Source organism: Heterodontus francisci, unplaced genomic scaffold, assembly GCF_036365525.1.
Source record: "Heterodontus francisci isolate sHetFra1 unplaced genomic scaffold, sHetFra1.hap1 HAP1_SCAFFOLD_1201, whole genome shotgun sequence".
NCBI lineage: Eukaryota > Metazoa > Chordata > Chondrichthyes > Heterodontiformes > Heterodontidae > Heterodontus > Heterodontus francisci.
In genome coordinates, this window is record NW_027142235.1 from 89,642 (window position 1) to 105,023 (window position 15,382).

The following is a 15,382-nucleotide window of genomic DNA, read 5'->3' on the forward strand; positions in this document are numbered from 1 at the left end:
TATCATTACAGTAATAATCCCCAGAGAGAGAGAGTCTGTAATAATCACAATATATTCATCATTGCAGTAATAATCCCCATGGAGAGAGAGTCTGTAATAATCACAATATATTCATCATTACAGTAATAATCCCCATAGAGAGAGAGTCTGTAATAATAATATATTTATCATTACAGTAATAATCCCCAGAGAGAGAGAGTCTGTAATAATCACAATATATTCATCATTACAGTAATAATCCCCATAGAGAGAGAGTCTGTAATAATCACAATATACTCATCATTACAGTAATAATCCCCATAGAGAGTCTGTAATAATCACAATATATTCATCATTACAGTAATAATCCCCATAGAGAGTCAGTAATAGTCACAATATATTTATCATTACAGTAATAATCCCCAAAGAGAGAGAGTCAGTAATAGTCACAATATATTCATCATTACAGTAATAATCCCCATAGAGAGAGAGTCTGTAATAATCACAATATATTCATCATTACAGTAATAATCCCCATAGAGAGAGAGTCTGTAATAATCACAATATATTCATCATTACAGTAATAATCCCCATAGAGAGAGAGTCTGTAATAATAATATATTTATCATTACAGTAATAATCCCCATAGAGAGAGAGTCTGTAATAATCACAATATATTCATCATTACAGTAATAATCCCCATAGAGAGAGAGTCTGTAATAATCACAATATATTTATCATTACAGTAATAATCCCCATGGAGAGAGAGAGTCTGTAATAATCACAATATATTCATCATTACAGTAATAATCCCCATAGAGAGAAAGTCTGTAATAATCACAATATATTCATCATTACAGTAATAATCCCCATAGAGAGAGAGTCTGTAATAATCACAATATACTCATCATTACAGTAATAATCCCCATAGAGAGTCTGTAATAATCACAATATATTCATCATTACAGTAATAATCCCCATAGAGAGAGAGTCAGTAATAGTCACAATATATTTATCATTACAGTAACAATCCCCATAGAGAGAGAGTCTGTAATAATCACAATATATTCATCATTACAGTAATATTCCCCATAGAGAGAGAGTCAGTAATCGTCACAATATATTCATCATTACAGTAATAATCACCATAGAGAGAGAGTCTGTAATAATCACATTATATTCATCATTACAGTAATAATCCCCATAGAGACAGAGTCTGTAATAATCACAATATATTCATCATTACAGTAATAATCCCCATAGAGAGTCTGTAATCTTTTGGGCCTCCTTATCTCAAGAGACAATGGATATGTGCCTGGAGGTGGTCAGTGGTTTGTGAAGCAGCGCCTGGAGTGGCTATAAAGGCCAATTCTGGAGTGACAGGCTCTTCCACAGGTGCTGCAGAGAAATTTGTTTGTCGGGGCTGTTGCACAGTTGGCTCTCCCCTTGCGCCTCTGTCTTTTTTCCTGCCAACTACTAAGTCTCTTCGACTCGCCACAATTTAGCCCTGTCTTTATGGCTGCCCGCCAGCTCTGGCGAATGCTGGCAACTGACTCCCACGACTTGTGATCAATGTCACACGATTTCATGTCGCGTTTGCAGACGTCTTTATAACGGAGACATGGACGGCCGGTGGGTCTGATACCAGTGGCGAGCTCGCTGTACAATGTGTCTTTGGGGATCCTGCCATCTTCCATGCGGCTCACATGGCCAAGCCATCTCAAGCGCCGCTGACTGAGTAGTGTGTATAAGCTGGGGGTGTTGGCCGCTTCAAGGACTTCTGTGTTGGAGATATAGTCCTGCCACCTGATGCCAAGTATTCTCCGAAGGCAGCGAAGATGGAATGAATTGAGACGTCGCTCTTGGCTGGCATACGTTGTCCAGGCCTCGCTGCCGTTGAGCAAGGTACTGAGGACACAGGCCTGATACACTCGGACTTTTGTGTTCCGTGTCAGTGCGCCATTTTCCCACACTCTCTTGGCCAGTCTGGACATAGCAGTGGAAGCCTTACCCATGCGCTTGTTGATTTCTGCATCTAGAGACAGGTTACTGGTGATAGTTGAGCCTAGGTAGGTGAACTCTTGAACCACTTCCAGAGCGTGGTCGCCAATATTGATGGATGGAGCATTTCTGACGTCCTGCCCCATGATGTTCGCTTTCTTGAGGCTGACGGTTAGGCCAAATTCATTGCAGGCAGACGCAAACCTGTCGATGAAACTCTGCAGGCACTCTTCAGTGTGAGATGTTAAAGCAGCATCGTCAGCAAAGAGGAGTTCTCTGATGAGGACTTTCCGTACTTTGGACTTCGCTCTTAGACGGGCAAGGTTGAACAACCTGCCCCCTGATCTTGTGTGGAGGAAAATTCCTTCTTCAGAGGATTTGAACGCATGTGAAAGCAGCAGGGAGAAGAAAATCCCAAAAAGTGTGGGTGCGAGAACACAGCCCTGTTTCACACCACTCAGGAAAGGAAAGGGCTCTGATGAGGAGCCACCATGTTGAATTGTGCCTTTCATATTGTCATGGAATGAGGTGATGATACTTAGTAGCTTTGGTGGACATCCGATCTTTTCTAGTAGTCTGAAGAGACCACGTCTGCTTACGAGGTCAAAGGCTTTGGTGAGATCAATGAAAGCAATGTAGAGGGGCATCTGTTGTTCAAGGCATTTCTCCTGGATCATTACAGTAACAATCCCCATAGAGTGAGAGTCTGTAATAATCACAATATATTTATCATTACAGTAATAATCCCCATGGAGAGTCTGTAATAATCACAATATATTCATCATTACAGTAATAATCCCCAAAGAGAGAGAGAGTCTGTAATAATCACAATATATTTATCATTACAGTAATAATCCCCATAGAGAGTCTGTAATAATCACAATATATTCATCATTACAGTAATAATCCCCATAGAGAGGGTCTGTAATAATCACAATATATTCATCATTACAGAAATAATCCCCATAGAGAGAGAGTCTGTAATAATCACAATATATTCATCATTACAGTAATAATCCCCATGGAGAGACAGTCTGTAATAATCACAATATATTCATCATTACAGTAATAATCCCCACAGAGAGAGAGTCTGTAATAATCACAATATATTCATCATTACAGTAATAATCCCCATAGAGAGAGAGTCTGTAATAATCACAATATATTCATCATTACAGTAATAATCCCCACAGAGAGAGAGTCTGTAATAATCAATATATTCATCATGACAGAAATAATCCCCATAGAGACAGAGTCTGTAATAATCACAATATATTCATCATTACAGTAATAATCCCCATAGAGAGAGAGTCTGTAATAATCACAATATATTCATCATTACAGTAATAATCCCCATAGAGAGTCTGTAATAGTCACAATATATTTATCATTACAGTAATAATCCCCATAGAGAGAGAGTCTGTAATAATCACAATATATTCATCATTACAGTAATAATCCCCATCGAGAGAGAGTCTGTAATAATCACAATATATTCATCATTACAGTAATAATCCCCATAGAGAGAGTCTGTAATAATCACAATATATTCATCATTACAGTAATAATCCCCATGGAGAGAGAGTCTGTAATAATCACAATATATTCATCATTACAGTAATAATCCCCATAGAGAGAGAGTCTGTAATACTCACAATATATTCATCATTACAGTAATAATCCCCACAGAGAGAGAGTCTGTAATAATCACAATATATTCATCATTACAGTAATAATCCCCATCGAGAGAGAGTCAGTAATAATCACAATATATTCATCATTTCAGTAATAATCCCCATAGAGAGAGAGTCTGTAATAATCAATATATTCATCATGACAGAAATAATCCCCATAGAGACAGAGTCTGTAATAATCACAATATATTCATCATTACAGGAATAATCCCCATAGAGAGAGAGTCTGTAATAATCACAATATATTCATCATTACAGTAATAATCCCCATAGAGAGTGTGTCTGTAATAATCACATTATATTCATCATTACAGTAATAATCCCCATAGAGAGTCTGTAATAATCACAATATATTCATCATTACAGTAATAATCCCCATAGAGAGAGAGTCTGTAATAATCACAATATATTCATCATTACAGTAATAATCCCCATAGAGAGTCTGTAATAGTCACAATATATTTATCATTACAGTAATAATCCCCATAGAGAGAGAGTCTGTAATAATCACAATATATTCATCATTACAGTAATAATCCCCATAGACAGAGAGAGTCTGTAATAATCACAATATATTTATCATTACAGTAATAATCCCCATAGAGAGTGTCTGTAATAATCACAATATATTCATCATTACAGTAATAATCCCCATCAAGAGAGAGTCTGTAATAATCACAATATATTCATCATTACAGTAATAATCCCCATAGAGAGAGTCTGTAATAATCACAATATATTCATCATTACAGTAATAATCCCCATGGAGAGAGAGTCTGTAATAATCACAATATATTCATCATTACAGTAATAATCCCCATAAAGAGAGAGTCTGTAATAATCACAATATATTCATCATTACAGTAATAATCCCCACAGAGAGAGAGTCTGTAATAATCACAATATATTCATCATTACAGTAATAATCCCCATAGAGAGAGAGTCTGTAATAATCACAATATATTCATCATTACAGTAATAATCCCCATCGAGAGAGAGTCAGTAATAATCACAATATATTCATCATTTCAGTAATAATCCCCACAGAGAGAGTGTCTGTAATAATCACAATATATTCATCATTACAGTAATAATCCCCATAGAGAGAGAGTCTGTAATAATCACAATATAATCATCATTACAGTAATAATCCCCATAGAGACAGAGTCTGTAATAATCACAATATATTCATCATTACAGTAATAATCCCCATGGAGAGAGAGTCTGTAATAATCACAAAATATTCATCATTACAGTAATAATCCCCATAGAGAGAGAGTCTGCAATAGTCACAATATATTCATCATTACAGTAATAATCCCCATAGAGAAAGAGTCTGTAATAATCACAATATATTCATCATTACAGTAATAATCCCCATAGAGAGAGAGTCTGTAATAATCACAATATATTAATCATTACAGTAATAATCCCCATAGAGAGAGAGAGAGTCTGTAATAATCACAATATATTCATCATTACAGTAATAATCCCCATAGAGAGTCTGTAATAATCACAATATATTCATCATTACAGTAATAATCCCCATAGAGAGAGAGTCTGTAATAATCACAATATATTCATCATTACAGTAATAATCCCCATAGAGAGAGAGAGTCTGTAATAATCACAATATATTCATCATTACAGTAATAATCCCTATAGAGACAGAGTCTGTAATAATCACAATATATTCATCATTACAGTAATAATCCCCATAGAGACAGAGTCTGTAATAATCTCAATATATTCATCGTTACAGTAATAATCCCCATAGAGAGAGAGAGTCTGTAATAATCACAATATATTCATCATTACAGTAATAATCCCCATAGAGAGAGAGTCTGTAATAATCACAATATATTCATCATTACAGTAATAATCCCCATAGAGAGAGAGTCTGTAATAATCACAATATATTCATCATTACAGTAATAATCCCCATAGAGAGAGAGTCTGTAATAATCACAATATATTCATCATTACAGTAATAATCCCCATAGAGAGAGAGAGTCTGTAATAATCACAATATATTCATCATTACAGTAATAATCCCCATAGAGACAGAGTCTGTAATAATCACAATATATTCATCATTACAGTAATAATCCCCATAGAGAGAGAGTCTGTAATAATCACAATATATTCATCATTACAGTAATAATCCCCATAGAGAGAGAGTCTGTAATAATCACAATATATTCATCATTTCAGTAATAATCCCCATAGAGAGAGAGAGTCTGTAATAATCACAATATATTCATCATTACAGTAATAATCCCCATAGAGAGACAGAGTCTGTAATAATCACAATATATTCATCATTACAGTAATAATCCCCATAGAGACAGAGTCTGTAATAATCTCAATATATTCATCGTTACAGTAATAATCCCCAGAGAGAGAGAGAGTCTGTAATAATCACAATATATTCATCATTACAGTAATAATCCCCATAGAGAGAGAGTCTGTAATAATCACAATATATTCATCATTACAGTAATAATCCCCATAGAGAGAGAGTCTGTAATAATCACAATATATTCATCATTACAGTAATAATCCCCATAGAGAGAGAGTCTGTAATAATCACAATATATTCATCATTACAGTAATAATCCCCATAGAGAGTCTGTAATAATCACAATATATTCATCATTACAGTAATAATCCCCATCGGGAGAGAGTCTGTAATAATCACAATATATTCATCATTACAGTAATAATCCCCATAGAGAGAGAGAGTCTGTAATAATCACAATATATTCATCATTACAGTAATAATCCCCATAGAGAGAGAGAGTCTGTAATAATCACAATATATTCATCATTACAGTAATAATCCCCATAGAGACAGAGTCTGTAATAATCACAATATATTCATCATTACAGTAATAATCCCCATAGAGAGAGAGTCTGTAATAATCACAATATATTCATCATTACAGTAATAATCCCCATAGAGAGTCTGTAATAATCACAATATATTCATCATTACAGTAATAATCCCCATCGGGAGAGAGTCTGTAATAATCACAATATATTCATCATTACAGTAATAATCCCCATAGAGAGAGAGAGTCTGTAATAATCACAATATATTCATCATTACAGTAATAATCCCCATAGAGAGAGTCTGTAATAATCACAATATATTCATCATTACAGTAATAATCCCCATAGAGACAGAGTCTGTAATAATCACAATATATTCATCATTACAGTATTGATCCCCAGAGAGAGAGTCTGTAATAATCACAATATATTCATCATTACAGTAATAATCCCCACAGAGAGAGAGTCTGTAATAATCACAATATATTCATCATTACAGTAATAATCCCCATAGAGAGAGAGAGAGTCTGTAATAATCACAATATATTCATCATTTCAGTAATAATCCCCATGGAGAGAGAGTCTGTTATAGTCACAATATACTCATCATTACAGTAATAATCCCCATGGAGAGAGACAGTCTGTAATAATCACAATATATTCATCATTACAGTAATAATCCCCATAGAGAGAGACAGTCTGTAATAATCACAATATATTCATCACTACAGGAATAATCCCCATGGAGAGAGACAGTCTGTAATAATCACAATATATTCATCATTACAGTAATAATCCCCATAGAGAGAGAGTCTGTAATAATCACAATATATTCATCATTTCAGTAATAATCCCCATAGAGAGAGAGAGTCTGTAATAATCACAATATATTCATCATTACAGTAATAATCCCCATAGAGAGAGAGAGTCTGTAATAATCACAACATATTCATCATTACAGTAATAATCCCCATAGAGAGTCTGTAATAATCACAATATATTCATCATTACAGTAATAATCCCCATAGAGAGAGAGTCTGTAATAATCACAATATATTCATCATTACAGTAATAATCCCCATAGAGAGAGAGTCTGTAATAAACACAATATATTCATCATTACAGTAATAATCCCCATAGAGAGAGAGTCTGTAATAATCACAATATATTCATCATTTCAGTAATAATCCCCATGGAGAGAGAGTCTGTTATAGTCACAATATATTCATCATTACAGTAATAATCCCCATGGAGAGAGACAGTCTCAAATAATCACAATATATTCATCATTACAGTAATAATCCCCATAGAGAGAGACAGTCTGTAATAATCACAATATATTCATCACTACAGTAATAATCCCCATGGAGAGAGACAGTCTGTAATAATCACAATATATTCATCATTACAGTAATAATCCCCATAGAGAGAGAGTCTGTAATAATCACAATATATTCATCATTTCAGTAATAATCCCCATAGAGAGAGAGAGTCTGTAATAATCACAATATATTCATCATTACAGTAATAATCCCCATAGAGACAGAGTCTGTAATAATCACAATATATTCATCATTACAGTAATGATCCCCAGAGAGAGAGTCTGTAATAATCACAATATATTCATCATTACAGTAATAATCCCCACAGAGAGAGAGTCTGTAATAATCACAATATATTCATCATTACAGTAATAATCCCCATAGAGAGAGAGAGAGTCTGTAATAATCACAATATATTCATCATTTCAGTAATAATCCCCATGGAGAGAGAGTCTGTTATAGTCACAATATACTCATCATTACAGTAATAATCCCCATGGAGAGAGACAGTCTGTAATAATCACAATATATTCATCATTACAGTAATAATCCCCATAGAGAGAGACAGTCTGTAATAATCACAATATATTCATCACTACAGGAATAATCCCCATGGAGAGAGACAGTCTGTAATAATCACAATATATTCATCATTACAGTAATAATCCCCATAGAGAGAGAGTCTGTAATAATCACAATATATTCATCATTTCAGTAATAATCCCCATAGAGAGAGAGAGTCTGTAATAATCACAATATATTCATCATTACAGTAATAATCCCCATAGAGAGAGAGAGTCTGTAATAATCACAACATATTCATCATTACAGTAATAATCCCCATAGAGAGTCTGTAATAATCACAATATATTCATCATTACAGTAATAATCCCCATAGAGAGAGAGTCTGTAATAATCACAATATATTCATCATTACAGTAATAATCCCCATAGAGAGAGAGTCTGTAATAAACACAATATATTCATCATTACAGTAATAATCCCCATAGAGAGAGAGTCTGTAATAATCACAATATATTCATCATTTCAGTAATAATCCCCATGGAGAGAGAGTCTGTTATAGTCACAATATATTCATCATTACAGTAATAATCCCCATGGAGAGAGACAGTCTGTAATAATCACAATATATTCATCATTACAGTAATAATCCCCATAGAGAGAGACAGTCTGTAATAATCACAATATATTCATCACTACAGTATTAATCCCCATGGAGAGAGACAGTCTGTAATAATCACAATATATTCATCATTACAGTAATAATCCCCATAGAGAGAGAGTCTGTAATAATCACAATATATTCATCATTTCAGTAATAATCCCCATAGAGAGAGAGAGTCTGTATTAATCACAATATATTCATCATTACAGTAATAATCCCCATAGAGAGAGAGAGTCTGTAATAATCACAATATATTCATCATTACAGTAATAATCCCCATAGAGACAGAGTCTGTAATAATCACAATATATTCATTACAGTAATGATCCCCTGAGAGAGAGTCTGTAATAATCACAATATATTCATCATTACAGTAATAATCCCCACAGAGAGAGAGTCTGTAATAATCACAATATATTCATCATTACAGTAATAATCCCCATAGAGAGAGAGAGAGTCTGTAATAATCACAATATATTCATCATTTCAGTAATAATCCCCATGGAGAGAGAGTCTGTTATAGTCACAATATACTCATCATTACAGTAATAATCCCCATGGAGAGAGACAGTCTGTAATAATCACAATATATTCATCATTACAGTAATAATCCCCATGGAGAGAGAGTCTGTAATAATCACAATATATTCATCATTACAGTAATAATCCCCATAGAGAGAGAGTCTGTAATACTCACAATATATTCATCATTACAGTAATAATCCCCACAGAGAGAGAGTCTGTAATAATCACAATATATTCATCATTACAGTAATAATCCCCATCGAGAGAGAGTCAGTAATAATCACAATATATTCATCATTTCAGTAATAATCCCCATAGAGAGAGAGTCTGTAATAATCAATATATTCATCATGACAGAAATAATCCCCATAGAGACAGAGTCTGTAATAATCACAATATATTCATCATTACAGGAATAATCCCCATAGAGAGAGAGTCTGTAATAATCACAATATATTCATCATTACAGTAATAATCCCCATAGAGAGTGTGTCTGTAATAATCACATTATATTCATCATTACAGTAATAATCCCCATAGAGAGAGAGTCTGTAATAATCACAATATATTCATCATTACAGTAATAATCCCCATAGAGAGAGAGTCTGTAATAATCACAATATATTCATCATTACAGTAATAATCCCCATAGAGAGTCTGTAATAGTCACAATATATTTATCATTACAGTAATAATCCCCATAGAGAGAGAGTCTGTAATAATCACAATATATTCATCATTACAGTAATAATCCCCATAGACAGATAGAGTCTGTAATAATCACAATATATTTATCATTACAGTAATAATCCCCATAGAGAGAGAGAGTCTGTAATAATCACAATATATTCATCATTACAGTAATAATCCCCATAGAGAGAGTCTGTAATAATCACAATATATTCATCATTACAGTAATAATCCCCATGGAGAGAGAGTCTGTAATAATCACAATATATTCATCATTACAGTAATAATCCCCATAAAGAGAGAGTCTGTAATACTCACAATATATTCATCATTACAGTAATAATCCCCACAGAGAGAGAGTCTGTAATAATCACAATATATTCATCATTACAGTAATAATCCCCATAGAGAGAGAGTCTGTAATAATCACAATATATTCATCATTACAGTAATAATCCCCAGAGAGAGAGAGTCAGTAATAATCACAATATATTCATCATTTCAGTAATAATCCCCACAGAGAGAGTGTCTGTAATAATCACAATATATTCATCATTACAGTAATAATCCCCATAGAGAGAGAGTCTGTAATAATCACAATATAATCATCATTACAGTAATAATCCCCATAGAGACAGAGTCTGTAATAATCACAATATATTCATCATTACAGTAATAATCCCCATGGAGAGAGAGTCTGTAATAATCACAAAATATTCATCATTACAGTAATAATCCCCATGGAGAGAGAGTCTGCAATAGTCACAATATATTCATCATTACAGTAATAATCCCCATAGAGAAAGAGTCTGTAATAATCACAATATATTCATCATTACAGTAATAATCCCCATAGAGAGAGAGTCTGTAATAATCACAATATATTCATCATTACAGTAATAATCCCCATAGAGAGAGAGAGAGTCTGTAATAATCACAATATATTCATCATTACAGTAATAATCCCCATAGAGAGTCTGTAATAATCACAATATATTCATCATTACAGTAATAATCCCCATAGAGAGAGAGTCTGTAATAATCACAATATATTCATCATTACAGTAATAATCCCCATAGAGAGAGAGAGTCTGTAATAATCACAATATATTCATCATTACAGTAATAATCCCCATAGAGACAGAGTCTGTAATAATCACAATATATTCATCATTACAGTAATAATCCCCATGGAGACAGAGTCTGTAATAATCTCAATATATTCATCGTTACAGTAATAATCCCCATAGAGAGAGAGAGTCTGTAATAATCACAATATATTCATCATTACAGTAATAATCCCCATAGAGAGAGAGTCTGTAATAATCACAATATATTCATCATTACAGTAATAATCCCCATAGAGAGAGAGTCTGTAATAATCACAATATATTCATCATTACAGTAATAATCCCCATAGAGAGTCTGTAATAATCACAATATATTCATCATTACAGTAATAATCCCCATAGAGAGAGAGTCTGTAATAATCACAATATATTCATCATTACAGTAATAATCCCCATAGAGAGAGAGAGTCTGTAATAATCACAATATATTCATCATTACAGTAATAATCCCCATAGAGAGTCTGTTATAGTCACAATATACTCATCATTACAGTAATAATCCCCATGGAGAGAGACAGTCTGTAATAATCACAATATATTCATCATTACAGTAATAATCCCCATAGAGAGAGACAGTCTGTAATAATCACAATATATTCATCACTACAGGAATAATCCCCATGGAGAGAGGCAGTCTGTAATAATCACAATATATTCATCATTACTGTAATAATCCCCATAGAGAGAGAGTCTGTAATAATCACAATATATTCATCATTTCAGTAATAATCCCCATAGAGAGAGAGAGTCTGTAATAATCACAATATATTCATCATTACAGTAATAATCCCCATAGAGAGAGAGAGTCTGTAATAATCACAACATATTCATCATTACAGTAATAATCCCCATAGAGAGTCTGTAATAATCACAATATATTCATCATTACAGTAATAATCCCCATAGAGAGAGAGTCTGTAATAATCACAATATATTCATCATTACAGTAATAATCCCCATAGAGAGAGAGTCTGTAATAAACACAATATATTCATCATTACAGTAATAATCCCCATAGAGAGAGAGTCTGTAATAATCACAATATATTCATCATTTCAGTAATAATCCCCATGGAGAGAGAGTCTGTTATAGTCACAATATATTCATCATTACAGTAATAATCCCCATGGAGAGAGACAGTCTGTAATAATCACAATATATTCATCATTACAGTAATAATCCCCATAGAGAGAGACAGTCTGTAATAATCACAATATATTCATCACTACAGTAATAATCCCCATGGAGAGAGACAGTCTGTAATAATCACAATATATTCATCATTACAGTAATAATCCCCATAGAGAGAGAGTCTGTAATAATCACAATATATTCATCATTTCAGTAATAATCCCCATAGAGAGAGAGAGTGTGTATTAATCACAATATATTCATCATTACAGTAATAATCCCCATAGAGAGAGAGAGTCTGTAATAATCACAATATATTCATCATTACAGTAATAATCCCCATAGAGAGAGAGTCTGTAATAATCACAATATATTCATCATTACAGTAATAATCCCCATAGAGAGAGAGTCTGTAATAATCACAATATATTCATCATTACAGTAATAATCCCCATAGAGAGAGAGTCTGTAATAATCACAATATATTCATCATTACAGTAATAATTCCCATAGAGAGTCTGTAATAATCACAATATATTCATCATTACAGTAATAATCCCCATCGGGAGAGAGTCTGTAATAATCACAATATATTCATCATTACAGTAATAATCCCCATAGAGAGAGAGAGTCTGTAATAATCACAATATATTCATCATTACAGTAATAATCCCCATAGAGAGAGAGAGTCTGTAATAATCACAATATATTCATCATTACAGTAATAATCCCCATAGAGACAGAGTCTGTAATAATCACAATATATTCATCATTACAGTAATGATCCCCAGAGAGAGAGTCTGTGATAATCACAATATATTCATCATTACAGTAATAATCCCCACAGAGAGAGAGTCTGTAATAATCACAATATATTCATCATTACAGTAATAATCCCCATAGAGAGAGAGAGAGTCTGTAATAATCACAATATATTCATCATTTCAGTAATAATCCCCATGGAGAGAGAGTCTGTTATAGTCACAATATACTCATCATTACAGTAATAATCCCCATGGAGAGAGACAGTCTGTAATAATCACAATATATTCATCATTACAGTAATAATCCCCATAGAGAGAGACAGTCTGTAATAATCACAATATATTCATCACTACAGGAATAATCCCCATGGAGAGAGACAGTCTGTAATAATCACAATATATTCATCATTACAGTAATAATCCCCATAGAGAGAGAGTCTGTAATAATCACAATATATTCATCATTTCAGTAATAATCCCCATAGAGAGAGAGAGTCTGTAATAATCACAATATATTCATCATTACAGTAATAATCCCCATAGAGAGAGAGTCTGTAATAATCACAATATATTCATCATTTCAGTAATAATCCCCATAGAGAGAGAGAGTCTGTATTAATCACAATATATTCATCATTACAGTAATAATCCCCATAGAGAGAGAGAGTCTGTAATAATCACAATATATTCATCATTACAGTAATAATCCCCATAGAGAGTCTGTAATAATCACAATATATTCATCATTACAGTAATAATCCCACTAGAGAGAGAGTCTGTAATAATCACAATATATTCATCATTACAGTAATAATCCCCATAGAGAGTCTGTAATAAACACAATATATTCATCATTACAGTAATAATCCCCATAGAGAGAGAGTCTGTAATAATCACAATATATTCATCATTACAGTAATAATCCCCATAGAGAGAGAGTCTGTAATAATCACAATATATTCATCATTACAGTAATAATCCCCACAGAGAGACAGTCTGTAATAATCACAGTATATTCATCACTACAGTAATAATCCCCATGGAGAGCGACAGTCTGTAATAATCACAATATATTCATCATTACAGTAATAATCCTCATAGAGAGAGAGTCTGTAATAATCACAATATATTCATCATTTCAGTAATAATCCCCAAAGAGAGAGAGAGTCTGTAATAATCACAATATATTCATCATTACAGTAATAATCCCCACAGAGAGACAGTCTGTAATAATCACAATATATTCATCATTACAGTAATAATCCCATAGAGAGAGAGAGTCTGTAATAATCACAATGTATTCATCATTACAGTAATAATCCCCATAGAGAGAGGGAGTCTGTAATAATCACAATATATTCATCATTTCAGTAATAATCCCCATGGAGAGAGAGTCTGTAATAATCACAATATATTCATCATTACAGTAATAATCCCCATAGAGAGAGAGTCTGTAATAATCACAATATATTCATCATTACAGTAATAATCCCCATAGAGAGAGAGAGTCTGTAATAATCACAATATATTCATCATTACAGTAATAATCCCCATAGAGAGAGAGTCTGTAATAATCACAATATATTCATCATTACAGTAATAATCCCCATAGAGAGAGAGAGTCTGTAATAATCACAATATATTCATCATTACAGTAATAATCCCCATAGAGAGAGAGTCTGTAATAATCACAATATATTCATCATTACAGTAATAATCCCACTAGAGAGAGAGTCTGTAATAATCACAATATATTCATCATTACAGTAATAATCCCCATGGAGAGAGAGTCTGTAATAATCACAATATATTCATCATTACAGTAATAATCCCCATAGAGAGAGAGTCTGTAATAATCACAATATATTCATCATTACAGTCATAAACCCCACAGAGAGAGAGTCTGTAATAATCACAATATATTCATCATTACAGTAATAATCCCCATAGAGAGAGAGTCTGTAATAATCACAATATATTCATCATTACAGTAATAATCCCCACAGAGAGAGAGTCTGTAATAATCACAATATATTCATCATTACAGTAATAATCCCCACAGAGAGAGTCTGTAATAATCACAATATATTCATCATTACAGTAATAATCCCCATAGAGAGAGAGT